The following is a 19299-nucleotide window of genomic DNA, read 5'->3' as shown; positions in this document are numbered from 1 at the left end:
ATTCACCCATGTGTAGCATTTATTGTCTTTGTGTAATTCACAGCTATTTACAGCTCTGTGCCACAGTAATTTGTATACATTTCCATTGACTCAGAATGAACCTTGGAGCCATCAGTAAATTCTATTGTATAATGTATCATCCCTAGGTCTTAAACCCATCAATGTACATACTTTCTATTTGTAAACTAATTCTGTTTTGTTCCCTTTCGTGTAAATACCTTTTGTTGTTATTCTTTCATATCTTTTTTAGTTGTCAAAATGGCATTTCACTGAATTGGCATTTCAGGTGTATACCGTATTTTGCTGACTCATTCATTAGTTGATAGATATTTGGGTTCCTTTTAAAATGGTCTTTTAAGGTTATATTTCTTTATTATTTTAAATAATTATCCAATATATCCTAACCACAGTTTGGATTTGGCACCATCCCTCATAGCTTCCTCTACTCCCTTTTCCCCCCATATACACTCCACTTCCATTTTTTATCATAAAATAGGAGTCATCTAAGAGACAACAAGCAAACACAACAAAAAAGTTGCAATAAGACATAGAAAAAGCTATCATATCAAGTATAGACAGGAATACCAATTCCAACCAATAGGAATCTAAGAGTCACAAGAGCAGTCAAAAAGTCATAGACACACCTGCTCTAACATTTATGATTACAACAAAAAATCAAACTAATATCTTTGACATATATGTAGAACACCTGGTACAGAACTTTGCAGGCCTTGTGCTTACTTCTTCACTCATTGTGAGGCTAATGGGCCCTACTTAGTTGATTCAGTGGGCATGGTCTCCTAGTGTCCTCCATGCTTTCTGATTTTTCCATTCTAACCCCTCTTCTTCAGGGACCCTGAGCTTCAATGGGAGTGACTCAATGGTGACCTCTAACTTAGAATCACTCTCTCCATAATGTCTAGCTTTGGGTCTCTGAATACTTTCCGATATGCTACTGGAGAAAGCCTTTCTATTGACAAGTGGGAGAGACAATAAGAATATTGTCTTTTGACAAACCACTCTCCAGTTTGTGGTTATACAACCAGTGGAGAACATAGGTGCCTTCTCACAGCATGGGCTTCAAGTTAAACCAAATATTGGTTGACCACCCCATTAGTTCTGTAGCATCATTGCTCCAGAACATAATTCAGGAAGGTCAGATTGTAGGTCTTGTGTTTTGTTCCTGGTTTTCTCTTGTGGTCTTCATGTTTCACTTTTCATAGCCAGTAGAGTACCTTCTACCGAACAGGCTAGATTGTAGGGATGAAGGCATCATGCAAACACCAGCTCAACTTCTCCACATTCAAGGAGTTGTGTGGATATTGTCCTCATCAGTAGGCCATGCTGTGAGTTTTGGGAGAATAATGGTCTGATGTAGCATCAATCTCGGTAGTTTGGGGATAACAATTCAACTAAACACAACCAAATTCTATGAAGAGAAACCTTGCCTGGTTTCAGAAGATGGCAAATTGAAATTCCATATATTTGATTACTAAGATTCCTAACTTGGGTCACCCTGATAAATTCCCAGAAATTTTGAGTGCCACACAATTCTATTTTATTTGCTTGATTTTTGTTTTTGTTGTTTTAGTTTTCTTTAATCACTTTTTACACTCCAGATTCTATCCCCCTCCCATTGCACCCTCTGATTGTTTCATATCTCATACCACCTCCTGCCATCTCCATGAGGATGAACCCACCCCCTCCAACCCTTCAACCCATCAGACCTCCCCACTCCCTAGGGACTCCAGTCTCTTGAGAGTTAGGTGCCTCCTTTCTGACTAAATCCAGACCTGACAGTCACTGCTGTATATGTGTTGGGGCCCTCATATCTGCTGGTATATACTGCATCTCTGTGGTGGTTCAGTGTCTGAGAAATCTCAGGGGTTCAAGTTAATTGAGATTGCTGTTCCTCCAACAGGGCCATTGTCATCTTTAGTTTCTTCAGCTTGTTCCCTAATTTAACCACAGGGTTCAGCAGCTTCTGTCCATTGATTGGGTGTAAGTATCTGCTTCTGAATCTTTCAGCTGTTTCTTGGGTCTTTTGGACAGCAGTCATGATAGGTCCCTTTTTGTGAGCACTCCATAGCATCAATAATATTGGCAAGCCTTGGGACCTCCCCTTGAGCTGGATTTCACATTTGGCCTGTAGCTGAACCTCCTTTTCATTAGTAACTTCTCCATTTCCATCCCTGCAGTTCTTTCAGACAGGAACAATTATGAGTCATAGTTTTTACTGTGAGATGGTAACCCCATCCTTCAATTGATGCCTTTCTGCTGGAGGTGGGCTCTACAAGGTTCCTCTCCCCACTGTAAGGCATTTCATCTAAGGTCCCTCCCTTTGAATCCTGAGAGTCTCTCACCTTCCAGGCCTCTGGTCCATTCTGGAGGGTCCCCCCACTTCCTACATCCAGATTCTTAATTACTGATATTATTGTTGGTGATGCTGATGAAGTTGATTTGTGTGTTTATGAGTATCTGAGTGTGTGCTTTCTTCTTTTGATTTTTGTGATGTAAAATTATATATTTCTTATTTATGGGTGTAATTAACCTTGGATTGGAGGTTTTCTTTTAGTACATTTTGTAGTGCTGGATTTGTAGGTAGATATTGGTTAAATTTGAGTTTTCATGGGATTTTTTTCCCTCATTTTAATGGTTAAAAGTTTTGCTCAGTGTAGTAGTCTAGACACATATCTGTGGTCTCTTAGAGTTACAGTACAGCTGTCCAAGCCCTTCTGGCATACAGATACTCTATTGTGAAGTCAGGTTTAGTTCTAGTAGGTCTGCCTTTATATGTTTATTGTACAGTCTTTTGCCCTTTAAATTTTAAATGTTCTTTCTTTGTTTCGTATGATTAATGTTTTCCTTATTATGTGGCAATTATTGTTTCTTTTCTCATCTAATCTATTTGGTATTTAGTATGCTTCTTGTTCCTTTTTTGTTCTTCATTAGGACATTTGTCTTTTATGATTTCTAGGCCTTTGAGCTGTGATTTTTCTTCTTCCTCTATTCTTATTATTCTTAGGTTTGGTCTTTCACAATATCCCTGATTTCTTGACTGTTTTGCATGTAGAATTTTTAGATTTAACATTTTTTTAAAAAAAAATCAATGTATCTATTTCTTCTATTGTATCTTCAAAGCCTGTGAGTGCTCAGTCTTAAATGAGATAACTCCATCAAACCTTTCTCCTCATATCTGTGGGAACTATGCAGAAGAGAATGCAGAAAGATTATGAGATCCAGAGGGGATGATGACACCCAGGAAACAGTGTTTTCCAGACACAACAGTAATGATAAACATATTAACTTACACAGACTGTCTGAGCACATGCAGGCTCTACACAGGTCCAAGCCAGAGCTTACATTGGAAATGGCTATGAGTTGCCTCCTTCAACCAAGAAGTTATCTCTAATTGACAACTTCTTGAAGAAAAAAAAAGTGGGTTCTCCAATGGAGTCTCAAGTAGGTATATAAAGCACACGGAAAAGTAGACCTCACGGCCAACAATAGATTACCATCACAAAACAAATTCAGTTTGGTATCTTTGTGGATTTTGGTCTCATATTGCTTTGAGTGGATATTTTTAATGTTACTGGTCTTTTCCTTGTGTAGTATGATTTCTGATTTTCTCGTTTTATGTTTTCATTTTTTGTAGTTTTGTTTTGGTGTGGGTGTGTTTCATATACTTTTCTTTGTTTTATTTTTATTTATAATACTTTTTTAATTTGTTTGCTTCTTTTCTAAAGATAGAGAAAAAGTAAAAAAGATACACAAACAGAAATAGAGATAGAGACAGAGACATAGAGAGACAATGTTCAACATTTGATGGGTAGGGAAGTATAGAAGATCCAGAAAGAAATGCAGAATGAAATTGTGATCAGAACATACACATTGTAAGAAAAATATTCTCAATAAAAGAGATATTGGCTATCTTTGTCACTCAACAATGGCATTATAGGTAGAATGGAAAGCTACTAGCTTCCAGTATCAACCAAGTCTTCCCATTATGTATTTAACTGCTACTGGAATAATACTGAGACAAAAGAAAGCAACATCACTGATTGAGAAATAAATATCCTAAATATTGCCTGTTAAACTAATGAACATCAGAACCCATCACAACATATTTTAAAGTTTTCATTAATAACACAATTATCAAAATCAATATATCATATTATATATATTATAATTCTATACTTTGTTATTTCAAATTAGAGGAATTTGAGACTCAAACTAATGGAAGAGATGTGTTTAAGGATGCTTACTATATCTTCTTAAAAGTAAATTGCTTTAAAATATGTATCAAATAAAAAAAGGAAAGTTACTTATACAGCAATATATCTTACAGCACAATAAAATATTTAGGGTCATAGGTATTTGTCTAATACAGATCCGAGTTGTTAAATTTTTGAACATTTTAATTTATGAAATGAATCAATTTCTGTCTCTGACTCTATTTTTGCCTCTACAACTCAGAGGATAAGGATATAAAGGACAGATAAATACTGAACAGTGTCTTAGGTGCATTTCCTCATAGTGTTTAAATTAATCACTAGCCTGGCTAACCTTAGTGGTTATTGAACCCAGAGAGATTATGGCTTAATGCAGTCATATTCACTGCATGCATCATAAACAGAAGCTGAAGAAATTGGAATTTAGTTATATGGTCTTCATGAGATTGATCGTTATTCCTTTCCTTTCTCAGTGTCAATGAGTAATTGTCTAAATTTTAGCTTATTTTCAGAATGGTGTGAAGCAGAAGATTTGATATCTCTGAAAACATATTTAAAAACTATCCACAAAGAATTCAGAGGTTCTTACAAACAGAATAATAAAAGCATTAATTAGTGGAATGAGTAAGACTATACATTAATTAGTGAGGAGTAAGACTATACATACTAATAAACCAGATACAGACCAACAATTCAGTATCATATAACTGTTTGGAAAGTCCCAGAAGAAAAGACACTTAAAAAAAGCACATGTCTAACAGAGAAATACTATACACTAGCAATGAGAATTAAGACAAATGATAAAAATAGCAATAAAATGTACTAGATATAAAGGAAGTAGAAGATGGTTAACTTTTCTAGAGTGGAATGAATGAAAAATTGCAAAAAATTCTCAGCAACTTATGTTGCACAGTCATGTAGTGAACAAAGAACCAAACCAATCATTTATGAAAATATTTCAAAATGAAAATCTCACTCTGTCAAAATACACTATATAGGAAGTGTTCACTGAAGCTTATTACACTTTATGCATATAGTTTAAGCATGAACTTAAGTAACAAAAGCCACTATTATTAAGAGACTAATCATATGTGACTATGTTCTGGAAAGACAGAACAACTTTTTAAGGAAATGAAGTAATTTAAGCATTAAAGCCACAGATATGTCATGTTCATGTTCATTATAAAGGCAAAGGTAATCTGAATATTTTGCATAGGAAAGGAGTATTTGTTGGTATCCCAGCAATTCTTCTTGTACATTTTGTAATGGTTGTCTTTGTATTATTCAAATGATGATTTCTGTACCAGCACAGTACTGGATGATGTCCAGACTTCAAAACTGTTATTCTAATTGTACCTGCATTATAATTTGTAAACATTCTTCTGGTTCAACTTCTGATTGGTTGAATAAAGATCCAATGACCTATAGCAGAACAGGAGAGAAAAGCTGGGACATCTAGGCAGAGACAGAAAGTGTGAGAAAAATTAAGAGCTGCAGGTGATTCTCCAGCCCAACACAGAGAAAATCAGTTTAAGGGGACTGAATAAATGGTAATGGGCCACATGCAATGGTGGGTTAATATAAATTGGTTATTAACTAATAGGAGCTATTCAGGAACAAGACTAAGCTATGATGCTTAAGCTTTTATAAATAACAATACCTGTGACATTTTGGGAACTGGTAGGTAAAGACAGTACAGCAATGGGTGTCAAACATCTCTGGATATTATCCTTAAAAATTGATAGCAATTGTTTAAGACAAAATAAAAATACAAATAATAGTAGAGGAGGAAATCTAATATAATTTGATGATTCGGATATTGTGATGATGTGAAATTGAAATAAAAGGAAATCAATTTTAATATTTGAGAATATTTCCATTATATATATATAGACCAAATAATAAATATGATCAACATAAAAATATTTGAACATTTAACTTCTAGTAGTCAGTTAATAAATTCTAGATGGCATTATCACAAGAATATTATATTGAATTCAATATAAATATCTGAGTACTGTGTAAATTCTATCACCTTAAAATGTACAATATTCATTCTTCATAGTTTTAGAGATTCTTTAGGATAGAGTTAAGTTGTTGAATAAATAGTTCTTTGAAACAAAGAACATTGTCCTTATAAAGAACTGATAGGTAGGGATAACACCAGTCTAGTACCTAGAATGTTTATGTCCCTAGACTTACTATATAAAAATAAAATATCTATTAAGACAAAATTTGTTTTCAGTATAGAATAAAATGTTATTATGATTCTATGTTTATAACAATGAAATATTCAGATTTCTCTCAACTATATAACCAGGTATCCAAACATTTGATTTTTAGATTGTCCAATTGAATGACAATATAAAAGCATAAAAAGGTTTAAACAGAGAATAATTTATATTGATTACCTTTATGTATCATAAACTTGAGTTTCTATATGAACGCTAGATTCTATAGAGCACAGCAAATCTCTTTAAGGTAATATAGTCAACTCAACCATGTACATAGTGTTTGATTATGTAGAAAATCTACTCAGCTTTTTAAAATTATGGACAGACACTATTTCTAATACAATTCTTTAGATGAATTGTGGACTATTTGCTTTATTTAAGCATAAATTGAATGGATACTTATTCAGTCCAGACTGGACTCATTAAAAAGAGAGGATGAAAGATCTGACCATGCCTTGTTATATGCATTGTTACATTGAAATCTTTGGCACAACCATTTATTCCTTTAATGATCCTGCAAGGTTCCACCAGAGTCAATTGGATGAATAACTAACTGGTATTTAAACAAGGTCAGTGTCCTATTCCTGAGTGTCTCAGCCTCTTTAATGATAATAGGAGGGAGGGCTGCTGGCCTGAATCAGTTTGAAATAGACTTAGTGGGAAACACTCAAAGATCAACAAGTAAATTATAGCTTTTAAAAAGTTATTATTAAAGAATTCATTCTCTCTAGGAAGCAAAAGTCAAAGCAATCGAAAGACCTATTTTTACCGCATTTCAAAGCATACATATTCACAAGATGGAAATACATTCAAAAGTTCACAATAAACAGTGTGCCTTTTATTTCACTACTGCTGGCATGAGCAAAGAAAAGAAGAAATGTTTCTTTCTCCTTCCCCATCATCTTCAAACCCTTTTTATGTTTTTGCTTTCTAACTCCATGCCATATATTTTGGGCCCTAAGATACTTTTGAAACTCAAGTTATTATTGTTTCTGGCCAGAGGCTTTTCTATGTAAGTGTTGCTTTTATTTTCAAATCTAGATTTGAAATGAGCACAGATGGGGGTTAATGGATCATGAGTCTTCATTGTATAAAGATGAAAGTTTCTTTTAATAAAGTGCCCTTAAAAATTTGCCAATCAGTGGATTTTTATGATAATTTAATCTAACTAGATATTAATTTTACCTGAGAAGTTTAATGGAGAAGTACCCAGAAATCTAGTCTAGTTATGTGGCATGCAGGATTTGAAATTTGGCAGTTGTAATTTTGTAAGATCCAGAACACAAACATATACACATTGAAAAGTAATGATGGATATTGGCATGGTTAGTGCTTCACTGTGAAGCAAAAATAACTAATTAACTAAATATTTGATTTCATCATCACCCATCTCTTCTCAATGCCTTCGAAAGCAGTTTTCTAATTATTTTCAAAGAGAAAGCCTTATTATACTTAACTCAATTTTCAAAAGCAATTAATATTTATTAAATTATCACTAATTCAAAAGGCATGTATTAAGAGAATGAAATCTGTCACTTATGTAGTTTGCCTCAAATCATAAAGTAGGACTTGTAGTCATTATTTTTGTTTGTCTCTATTAACAATAAATTTAGAAATCTTCTACTTTAGAAGTCCAGAATCTTCCGTATTTATCAACAGTTTCCCATACTATTATGTCCTATTACTTATTAGTATATTCTAATAAGAACTATACTGTATGGTTACTAAAGAGCTCAGAGGCCAGGTTAAAATCCAAGCCTTGTCACTTAATATAATGGTGTGACAGTATGCATGTAAACATATTTTTAACAACAAGGTCATCTTTTCAAATAGCAGGAATTTTAGTGTTTCATTATAATACAACTGAAATACTAGATGAAAAATATATGCAACAGTTACAAGGACACATAAAATACTTTATAGATTATGGGCATTACTACTGTTAAAATCTTGATCATCAGGAATTGTATTTTATGACTATGATTAATATTTTAATCATTTGTATTCAATTTTGAAAAATTTGAGAGATGCTGAGAATAAAATGTATTCTTGTATGTTTGGATGATATGTTCTGTATATATCTCTTAGGTACATTTGCTTAATAATGCTTGTTGTATAAAATATTTCTCTGTTTACATTTTAACTGGATGAGCTATTCATTGATGAGTGATTGAAGAATCCCACTATCAATATTTGAGGATCAATATGTGATTTAAGCTTCAGTAGCTTTCTCTTTTACTAAAGTGGATGCTGTTTTGCTTTTGGGATAGACATTAAGATCTTGGTGGATTTTGTCCTTTGAGAAGTATATAGTGTCCTTCCAATCTCTTTTGATTAGGTTTAGCTTGAAGTCTAATATGTTAAATATAAAATGGCACACTAGCTTGCTTCCTAGGTCCATTTTTTTGGAATATTTTTTCTAATCTTTTACCCTGTGGCAATGTCTATACTTGATATTGAAGTTTGTTTTTTGCATGCAGCCGAAAAACATATCCCATTTTTTGCACCCATTCTGTTAGTGTTTTTTTTTTCTCGAATGATATTGAGACATACCAATGACCAGTGAATGTTGATTCCTATCATTTTGTTGTTGCTGGTTGTAGGCTTATATTTTTCTAAACCCACTTTAATGACTGTACTTAAATGATTTAGCCTTCCTGCTAGCCCACCACTGACCAAGTGAAAAGAAACATTAATAGGACAAAGAAGGATGAGGACCTGTTTAGACACAGTTCTTTGAGGCAAATCCAGTCTGTGTTGTCAGGATATGAGCAGTTCAGTTCACAAGAATCAGCAGCAGTAGCTTGATTCACTGGCAAACACCGTTCTTGAATCGGCAATGGCAGTTTGATCCTGAAGAAACTAACAGACTGGACCAATCACCTTGAGACCATAAAAGACAAGAAGCCACAGGAATACCACCAGAAATTATTGGTGTATTTCTCTCTAAAAATCTGACAAAAGATGATCAGCAAAGAGTGGCAAGGAGAATCAATGCCACACAGCATCGCTAGTAAAGACCAACATCTACAAAGCCTAAGGAAGAGTAGCAAAGATTGTCAAAGGGAAAGCAATTCCACAGATTTGTCACCTACTTTTCCTGGGGTTATATTTATAGCATCACCTGTTTTCTCAAGTGTCGGCACTCTCAAAACATGCCCCCTTTCTAGGCACCTTCCAGAAAATCACCACATGTTTGTTCTCAGCAAAACATCCTCCCACATATCTACTTCAAAAAATATATCTTCTCATAATACAATTTCGAGAAAAATATCACACTTATCACTTATCAAATTATCACTGAGTCTCCAAGGAAACCAGAAATCTCCATTTCAGCATTTATTGTTGTTTTTGGTGGTGGCAGTGATGATGTGTGTGTACATTTTACCTTGTTTTGATTTTACTAGTGTGAGATTATTTATGACTTGTATTTTCATGGGTGTGGTGGTTAACATCCTTGGATTAGAGTTTTCCTTCTAGGTCCTCAAGTTTCACTGATTATAGTATAGTCTGGGTTGGGATCCATGGTCTCTTAGGGTCTATAGGACATCTGTTCAGGCTCTTCTGGCTTTTAGAGACTGCACTGAGAACATAGGTGTAATTCTAATATGTCAGCCTTTAAACGTTACTTGATCATTTTCTCCTTTAGCTTTTAATGTTCTCTTTTTGTCTACACATTTTGTGTTTTGATTATTACATTGTGAGTGAACTTTCTTTTTGGTTCCAATCAATTTGGTGTTCTATATGTTTTTTGTGTTTCTGTAGGCATTTTCTTGTTTAGGTTAGGAAATTTTTCTTCTATAATTTTGTTGAAAATATTTCCTGGATGTTTGACCTGTGATTGTTTCTTCTTGTATTCCTATTATTTTTAAGTTTGTTCTTTACATAGTGAATGTAAGAGTTATCATAGATGGAGGGCACCAGGAAAACAAGGCCTTCTGATTCAAGTGATCAAGGCTCATATGAATTTACAGAGACTGCAGCAGTAAGCATAAAGCAGACAAGGGTTTACACCATGCCCTTTGCATACATATTATAGCTTCCAACTCAGTATATTTATGGGTCCCCTGAGGGTGAGAATGAGTGGGTTTCTGATTCTTGTTCCCACTCTTGGGTTCTTTTCCTTCTGATCAATTGCCTTTTTCAGCTTCAATATGACATATATTATATCATCTTATGTTTTATTTTGCCATGTTTGGTTTTTATTCCTAGAATCCTGCTCTTTTCTGATAAGAGACAAAAAGGAAACAAATCCTGAGAGAAGGGGAGGTAAAAAGATACTGGGAGCAATAGAGGAAACTGCAATTATGATATATTATATGGTAAAAGAATCTATTTTCAATAAAAGAAAAAAATGTTGTAATCAAATTAATTTGGAACCCATTTGTAAAATCAAACTCTGAGCATCAAGGTTAATGAGTTTAATCTGTTTTCTTTTAATTTTAATTTAATTTTATGTGCATTTGTGTTTGGCCTGCATGCATGTCTTTGTCCACATTCATGCCTTCTGTCCATCGAAGTTACAAGATGACATAGGATATCCTCAAACTCAAATTAGAGATGGTTGTGAGCCTCCATTTGGTGTGATGAACCAAACTTTGGTCCTCTGAAAGAGCAGTCAGTCTTCTTAACTGCTGAGCTATCTTTTCAGTACCTACATGCTACCTTTTAAGAACACAAAGGATAATTCTAATTTTACTTATAATTATGGAATTAATTTCCTTAGTATGATTTTTTGAGAAAATAAAATTAAAATCTTCTTTATAGCAAATGTTTTTATAAAGATAATACAAATTTATCTTTTGATTATTCCACCAAGTTTTATAAAATTCATAGAATGTATTGACTAGTTAATATTGAAGTAGGAAGTTACTGGGAAGGAACACATAATTAGAGAAAAAGGAAGTCTGAATTAGGCTAGAGTAATGGCTCAATTGTTAAGAACATTTGTACAATTCCAAAGAATCTGTGCAAGTTTACCACAATAAAAAAATGGCATTTAAAATAGCATAACCAAACTGTATTTTATAATCTTATTTATTTTTATTTATGTATTATTTTATTTATGTATTTTAAAGATATTTATTATCTTAGTCCCTACAGTTACAGGAATCATATACACCACAACTCCCATAACGTGTACATATTTAGGCTCAACAGTACAAACATGTTTTTTTTTAATCGTTTTGTTTTTTATTATTTAATCTTATTGTTTTTTTTCACTCCAGATTTTATCCTCCTCTCAATTCAGCCTCTGAAAGTTCCAAATTCCATACTTCCTCCCACCTCAACCCCAGGTCTCCACAAGAATATCTCCACACCCACCGCACCCCATCAGACCTCCCGACTCCCTGGGGCCTCCAGTCTCTTGAAGGTTAGATACATCTTTGCTGACGGAACCATGACCCTGCAGTCCTCTGCTCTATATGTGTTGGAGGCCTAATATCAGCTGGTGTATGGTTCACGGTTGGTTGTCTCCTGTCTGAGAGATCTCAGGGGTCCAGGTTAATTGAGATTGCTGGTCCTCCTACAGGGTTGTTGTCATCTTCAGCTTCTTCCAGATTTTCTCTAATTCAACCACAGGGTTCAGATGCTTCTGTCCATTGCTTGTGTGTAAATATCTCCATCTGAATCTTTCAGCTGCTTCTTGAGTCTTTCAGAAGGCAATCATCATAGACCCATTTTTATGAGCTCTCCAAAGCCTCATTAATAGTGTCAGGCCTTGGGGCTTCCCTTTGAGCTGGATCCCACTTTGGGCCTGTAGCTGGACCTCCTTTTCCTCAGACAGTCCTCCATTTTCATCCCTGAATTTCTTTCAGACAGGAACAATTATGGGTTAGTGTTTTTGACTGTGAGATAGCAACCTCATCCTCACTTTCTGCCCTTCTGCTGGAGGTAGGCTCTACAAGTTCCCTCTCCCCACTGTAGGGTATTTCATCTAAGGTCCCTAGCTTTGAGTTCTGAGAGTATTTCACCTACCAGGTCTCTGGAGATTCTGGAGGTTACTTCCACCTCCTACCTCCATAAGTTGCCTCTTACCATTTTTTTGTTGTTGTTGTTTTCTGCTGACTAGGACAGATTTGCTACCTACAGATTGGTAAAATGTCTTCACTAATCCCACATCAAATACAAGCCTTATATCCAAAATATATAAAGAACTCAAGAAGTTTACCACCAGAAAAACAAACAACCAAATCAAAAAATGGAATATAGAACAAAATGGAGAATTTACAACAGAGGAATCTCAAATGGCTGAGAAACCCCTAAGGAAATGTTCAAATTCCTTAGTGACCAGGGAAATGCAAATCAATATGATCCTGAGATTCCACCTTAAACCAATCACAAGTACTAAAATCTAAACCTCAGGTGACAGCACATGTTGACAAGGATGTGGAGAAAGAGGAAGACTCCTCCATTGCTGGTAGCATTGTAAACTGGTACAACCACTCTGGAAAATAATCTGGAGATTCCTCAGAAAACTGAAAAAAGTTCTTCATGATGATCGAGCAGTACCACTCTTGGGCATATACCCACAAGTTGCCTCACCATGGCACAGGGGCATATGTTCCACTATGTTAATAGCAGATTTGTGATATTAGGATAGCTAGGAGCTGGAAACAACACAGATGTCCCACAACAGAAGAATGGATACAGAAAATGTGGTTCATTTACACAGTGGAATACTACTCAGCTTTTAAAAATGAGGACATCTTGAGTTTTGTAGGCAAATGGATGGAACTAGAAAATATAATCCTGAGTGGTAACTCAGACCCAAAAGGACATGCATGATATGTACTCAGTAATAAGTGGATATTAGCTTTTTTAAATGTACAGAATACCCAGGATGCAGTCCACAGAACTCCAAAAGCTTAACAAGCCAAACAGCCCAAGTGAGGATGCCTCCATCCCACTTGGGAGGAAGAAGACAGCAAACAGAGGAGTGGGGAGGTAGGGAAAGACCTGAGTGGGAAAGGCAACAAGAAGGGGAAGAGGGAAACATGATCACATATTGGCTTGGGGAAAAGGACTGAAAAACATGTTGTTTTTTATTATTTAGTTTTTTTATTTAGTTTTTTATCTTCATACTTATGTGGTAAGACCATCTCAGCACTTTCCTCACTTCCTGTATATGATTCAGTGGAATCATAACAAAGAGTGAGGAGTTAAATTCTGTAGTCTTGAGAGCCTCTTCACTCTTCTTACAATCCTGCTCTCAGCACACAAATGGCTCATCTCATGCCCACAGATCAATGATGTAAGGGTCACTATCATTCCAAGTCCAGATATCCAAAAATAGCATTTGTGTTCAGCTGCAATTCTCCTTCTAGAAACAGAAAGGATTAGTATCTCATAAATGGAGGTCTAAAATAAACAAATAAACAAATAAATATGTAAATATGCAAATAAAAAACACTAAATTGTCTCATTCTATCTAACTTCCCTTGTTATCTCATTCCACAGATATAAATTTCCTGAGATATACCAAACCTACTGTGACTCATATTCAGTGATACATTTATACACCCACACATGGCCTATTTCTAATATATTTGTGTATATCTTAATATTTTGAAAATTATAGATACTTTGATAAAAATAACAAACTCATTAAGTTTCTTGCTTATCATGAAATTACTAGAGCTCATAAACTGGACACAGCTTCCAATCTACAGTATTTTTAAAGTGTCAAATTATATTGTTTCACAGAGTGGCAAAATGGCTTTTTTTTTTTTTTTTTTTGTAACTTGAATGAAATGGTGGATCTGTGAAAAGAACCTCAGGTCTAAGAGGGGGTGTTCATTGCCATTCACTACATACCATTCTTTCCTTTTATAAATGAAAGTGACTTAATAAAATGCCATTTAAGGTCCCCTAAAGGAAATATCACTCAAGGTTATTGTGCTTTGAAAATAAATATCCTCTTCATTCTTGGTTCAAGAAAATTTAGATGTTACATATCACTCTGCTTTAAGCCAAAGAGTAACGTGAAATTGAACAGTTTCCTGATCACCAGGCATTAATTAAATATGTCTAACAATGTCTCATGTTATTTTACTCATTCCAGTATTGGCACAAGCAGTACTGTTTCAAACATTTTGTGTATTTTTAAAATTCAATGTACTACTTCACTTGATATTTTATTAAACACATAGAAATTATCATAAATTTCATCTGAAAATTATTTATGCATACATATACAAGAGTAAATATGTAGTATATTTTATACACATTTTTGGAAAATGTATAATTACTTATTCATAAAACTTATGCTTAGAGTATTCTACATTTTATAGAAAAAGTGCTTTTCTTTTGAGAATTGTGACATTGTGTTTATGTTTGACAAGAAGATAAGTTTAGGCATGAGCCCTAATTATGAAGGAATAAAGAATTTCTTATAATAGGTGACTTTTCACAGGAAAGCATCAATGTGACTTTGCAGTTAACCAAAGATGAAGATTTTGATGACCAGTATCTGAAATCCAGATAGGTGAAATCATTTTTTAATTAAATCAATGTTCCATGTCAAGGAATTATATATTAAATGAATATAATTATAGATGTGAAGAGAATATATTGTTAAAAATGTAATAATTTCAGAAGAATGATAGAATATACATTTATCATTTATAGTATTCATTATAATACAAATTAGTTAAGTATATGTTTGTTTCTCTCATATGGCCAAGATGAGTATACCTGTCTGTATATATGTAGGACATGAAATTAGCAGAGGGACTATTAGTGGAGGTAGATAATGAAAGAGAACAGACACATGAGTGGGTAATGACAGATGAGGGATGATGTGCGTAGACTCCCTCAGGTATTGAGTTAATTATGTAATATATTAATATAAAGCAAAATATACAATAATTGTTTGTATGTATGTATGCATGCATATATACAACCTGTCTGAAAGTTAACTGAAGGAGATATACTGCAGAAAGACTAGAACAAATAATGAAAGGTTCCAACATGTTCTGAGTGGATTTACTACCCACTCTATAAGAAAGGCTCATATGTGACAGTAGATTAAAATTAACACTGACACATACATAAATCTAAGCAATTTGTACATATCAAGATAAACTTTAATATACAAAGGCCTAAACAGAGTATTTTCATCAAACCCATCTCTTCATGACTCAGCATCCTATGAGAAAGAAGAAGTCAAATGCTTATAATGGCTAGAGAAGGTAGATGACTGGAGGAAAATTATTTTACAGATGCACATATGAACTCACAGAGATTGTGGCAGCACATAGAACACCTGCACAGGTTCAAACCAATGGGGTCTCAGCAATGAGAGAGGAAAGAATTATCTCTTGTAAGTGAGGGTCAGGGGAAAACTATAGGAGGTGTTTCTGTCCTTAAAATCCACTTTTGGATCCTTCCTTCAAATTCAGCTCCTTAAGTACAGATGGCAAGTACCTTTTGTGCTCAACTCTCTCCCTGGTTCAATTCTCTCCTTTTTTACATTTTTATTTTTCTTTGAAGATAAGAGTCAGCTTCTATCTGCAGATTTTATAATGCCTCATAAAGGCAAATCTTTATTTGTTTAATTGTATGCAAATTCCTAAGTTTATTTTACCTTTTAACTTAGATAGAATTTAGCAAAAGATTCAATAAAATTAATGCAGCTAAATTATATTGTTTATAATCTATCATGACGGGTCTTCTAAAGAGACAAAAAGCATCTGAGTCAGATGCAGATATTTGTACCCAATCCATGGACAGAAGCTGCTTACCCCTGTTGTTGAATTAAGGAAAAGCTGGAAGAAACTGAGAAGGAGGAGGCAACCCTTTAGGAGGACCAGCAATCTCAATTAACCTGGAACCCCAAGATTTCTCAGACACTGGACCACCAACCATGCAGCACACACCAGCAGACATGAAGCCCTCAACACATTTACAGCAGAGGACTGCCAGGTCTGGGCTCAGTCAGAGAAGATGTACCTTAACCCTCAAGAGACTAGAGGCCCCAAGGATAGGGAGGTCTGGTGGGGGTGGGATGGGTGGAGGTATCCTCATGGAGACATGGGTTGGGGGTGGCTAGGAGGTATGGGATGTTAAACTATTCAGAGAATGGACCAGGAGGAGGATGAAATCTGGAGTGAAAAAAAAAGATTACATAAAATTAAAAGACTTCTAAAAAAATAAAAATAGACTGAAAAAATCCATCTTGAATGAAAATGATGCCACAGTTTTATCCTTGAAAATATACATTTTTTGTGATGCTTCAAAGATATTGGGAGAGTATTGTTATATAATATTGTAAGTCATAATAGATTAATATTCAGGGTAAATAGCTTTAAATTATTTAGTGTAATTATTTTTAAGAATCTGTATGACAAAAACAAGTCTTTGAAGAAAGAAATCAAGGAAGATCTCAGAAAATGGAAAGATCTCCCAATGCTCATGGATTGGCAGGATTAACATAGTAAAAATGGCCATCTTGCTGTAACCAATCCCCATCAAAATTCCAACTCAATTCTTTGTAGAGTTAGAATGAACAATTTGTAAATCCGCTTGGAATAACCAAAAACCCAGGATAGCAAAAATTATTCTCAACAACAAAAGAACTTCTGGGGGAGTCACTATCCCTGACCTCAAGGTATATTATAGAACAATTCTGATTAAAAAAACAATGCCTGCATGGTATCTGTACAGAGACAGGCAGGTAGATCAATGGAATAAAATTGAATACCCAGAAATGAACCCATACACCACACCTATGTCCACTTGATCTTTGACAAAAGTTTTAAAACCATCCAGTGGGGAAAAAAGACAGAATTTTCAACAAAGGGTGCTTTTTCAACTGGTTGTCAGCATGTAGAAGAATGTAAATTGATCCATTCTTATCTTCTGTACAAAGCTGAAGTCCAAGTGTATCAAGGACCTCCACATAAAATCAGATACACTGAATCTAATACAAGAAAAAGTGGGGAAGAACCTTGAACACATAAACACAGGGGATAATTTCCTAAACAACACCAATGGCTTATGCTCCAAGATCAACAATTGACAAATTGGACCTCATAAAACTGAAAAGCTTCTGTAAGGCAAAGAGAACTTTCAGTAGGACTAAGTGGTAACCAACAGATTGGGAAAAGATCTTTACCAATTCTACATCTGATAGAGGGATAATATCTAATATTTGCAAAGAACTCAAGAAGTTATACTACAAAGAAACAAATAACCCTATTTAAACTGAGGTACAAAGGCTAAATAAAGAATTCTCAACTGAGGAATATTAAATGGACAAGAAGCACATAAAGAAATGTTCACCATCCTTCATTATCAGGGAAATGCACATCAAAACAACCCTGAGTTTCCACCTCACACCAGTCATAATGGCAAATATCAAAAACTCAGATGATAGCAGATGCTGCCGAGGATGTGGAGAAAGAGGAACACTCCTCCATTGTTGGTGGAATTGCAGGCTGGTACAATCACTCTGGTAATAAGTCTGGCAGTTTATCAGAAAATTGGACATAGTACTACCTGAGTACCTAGCTATACCACTCCTGGGCATATACTCAGAAGATGCTCCAAATATAACAAGGAGACATGATCCACCATGTTCACAGCAGCCTTATTTATAATAACCCAAAGCTGGAAAGAACACATATGTCCCCCAACAGAGGAATGGATATAGAAAATGTGTTACATTTACACAATGAAGTACTACTCAGTTATTAAAAACAATATCTTCATGAAATTCTTAGGCAAATGGATGGAACTAGAAAATATCAGATAACCCACACATAAAAAACACAGATGCTATGTACTCATTGACATGTGGATATTAAGCTAAAAGCTTGGAATACCCATGATATAACACACAGACCATATGAAGCTCAAGAAGAAGGAAGACCAAAGTGTGGATTCTTCAGTCCTTCTTAGAAGGAGGAACAAAATATTCACAAGAGATAGATGGTGAAAGGGACTTGAAAGGAGGAGAGAAGGGTGAGGGGAAAGGATTAGGTAAGGGAGTAGACAAAAATGACACATAGAGGATCAGGATTTGAACACAGGTGTATAGCAATGGGGAACTGGGGGTAGCCACCAGAAAGTCCCAGATGCCAGGAAAGTAAGTGGTTCCCAGGACCCAGTGGGAATGAGATTAGCTGAAATTCCCAACAAAGGGAAGGGAGAACCTGTAGAGGCCATATCCAGAGGTTAGGCATGGTCCCCTGTCCAGGAATGGTACAATGCACTCCAAATTTTTAACCCAGAATGGCTCCTGTCTAATGGAAATACAGGGACAAAGAGTGGAGCAGAGACTGAAGGAAAGAGTGTCCCACCTGGGGCTCCATCCCATATACAGTAACCAAACCCAGACACTATTGTAGATGCCAAGAAATGATTACTGACAGAAGCCTGATATAGCTGTCTCCTGAGAGGCTCTGCCAGAGCCTGACAAATACAGATGCTGATGCCCGCATCCAACCACTGGACTGGGCACAGGAACCCCAATGGAGGAGTTATGAAAAAGACTGAAGGAGCTAATGGGGTTTTCAACCCTGAAGGAAGAACAACAGCATCAATTAAGCACACCTCCAAGAGCTTGCAGGGAATAAACCAACATCCAAAGAGTACACATGAAGGGACCTATGGCTCCATTTGCATATGTAACAGAGGATGGCCCTATCCTGCATCAATGGGAGAAGTGGCCCTCGGGCCTATGAGGCTTAAATGCCCAAGTGTAGAGGAACTCCAGGGCAGTGAGGAAGGAGTGGGTGGGTGTGTAAGGGTGCAACCTCATAGAAGCAGGGGAATTGGGGATGGAATGGGAGTTTGCATAAGGGAAACTAGAAAATGGGATAACATTT

The sequence above is a fragment of the Grammomys surdaster genome, unplaced genomic scaffold (genome assembly GCF_004785775.1).
Source record: "Grammomys surdaster isolate TR1022 unplaced genomic scaffold, NIH_TR_1.0 170, whole genome shotgun sequence".
Classification (NCBI taxonomy): Eukaryota; Metazoa; Chordata; class Mammalia; order Rodentia; family Muridae; genus Grammomys; species Grammomys surdaster.
The sequence above is the reverse complement of the archived record's forward strand: the minus strand, read 5'-3'. Positions refer to the sequence as shown.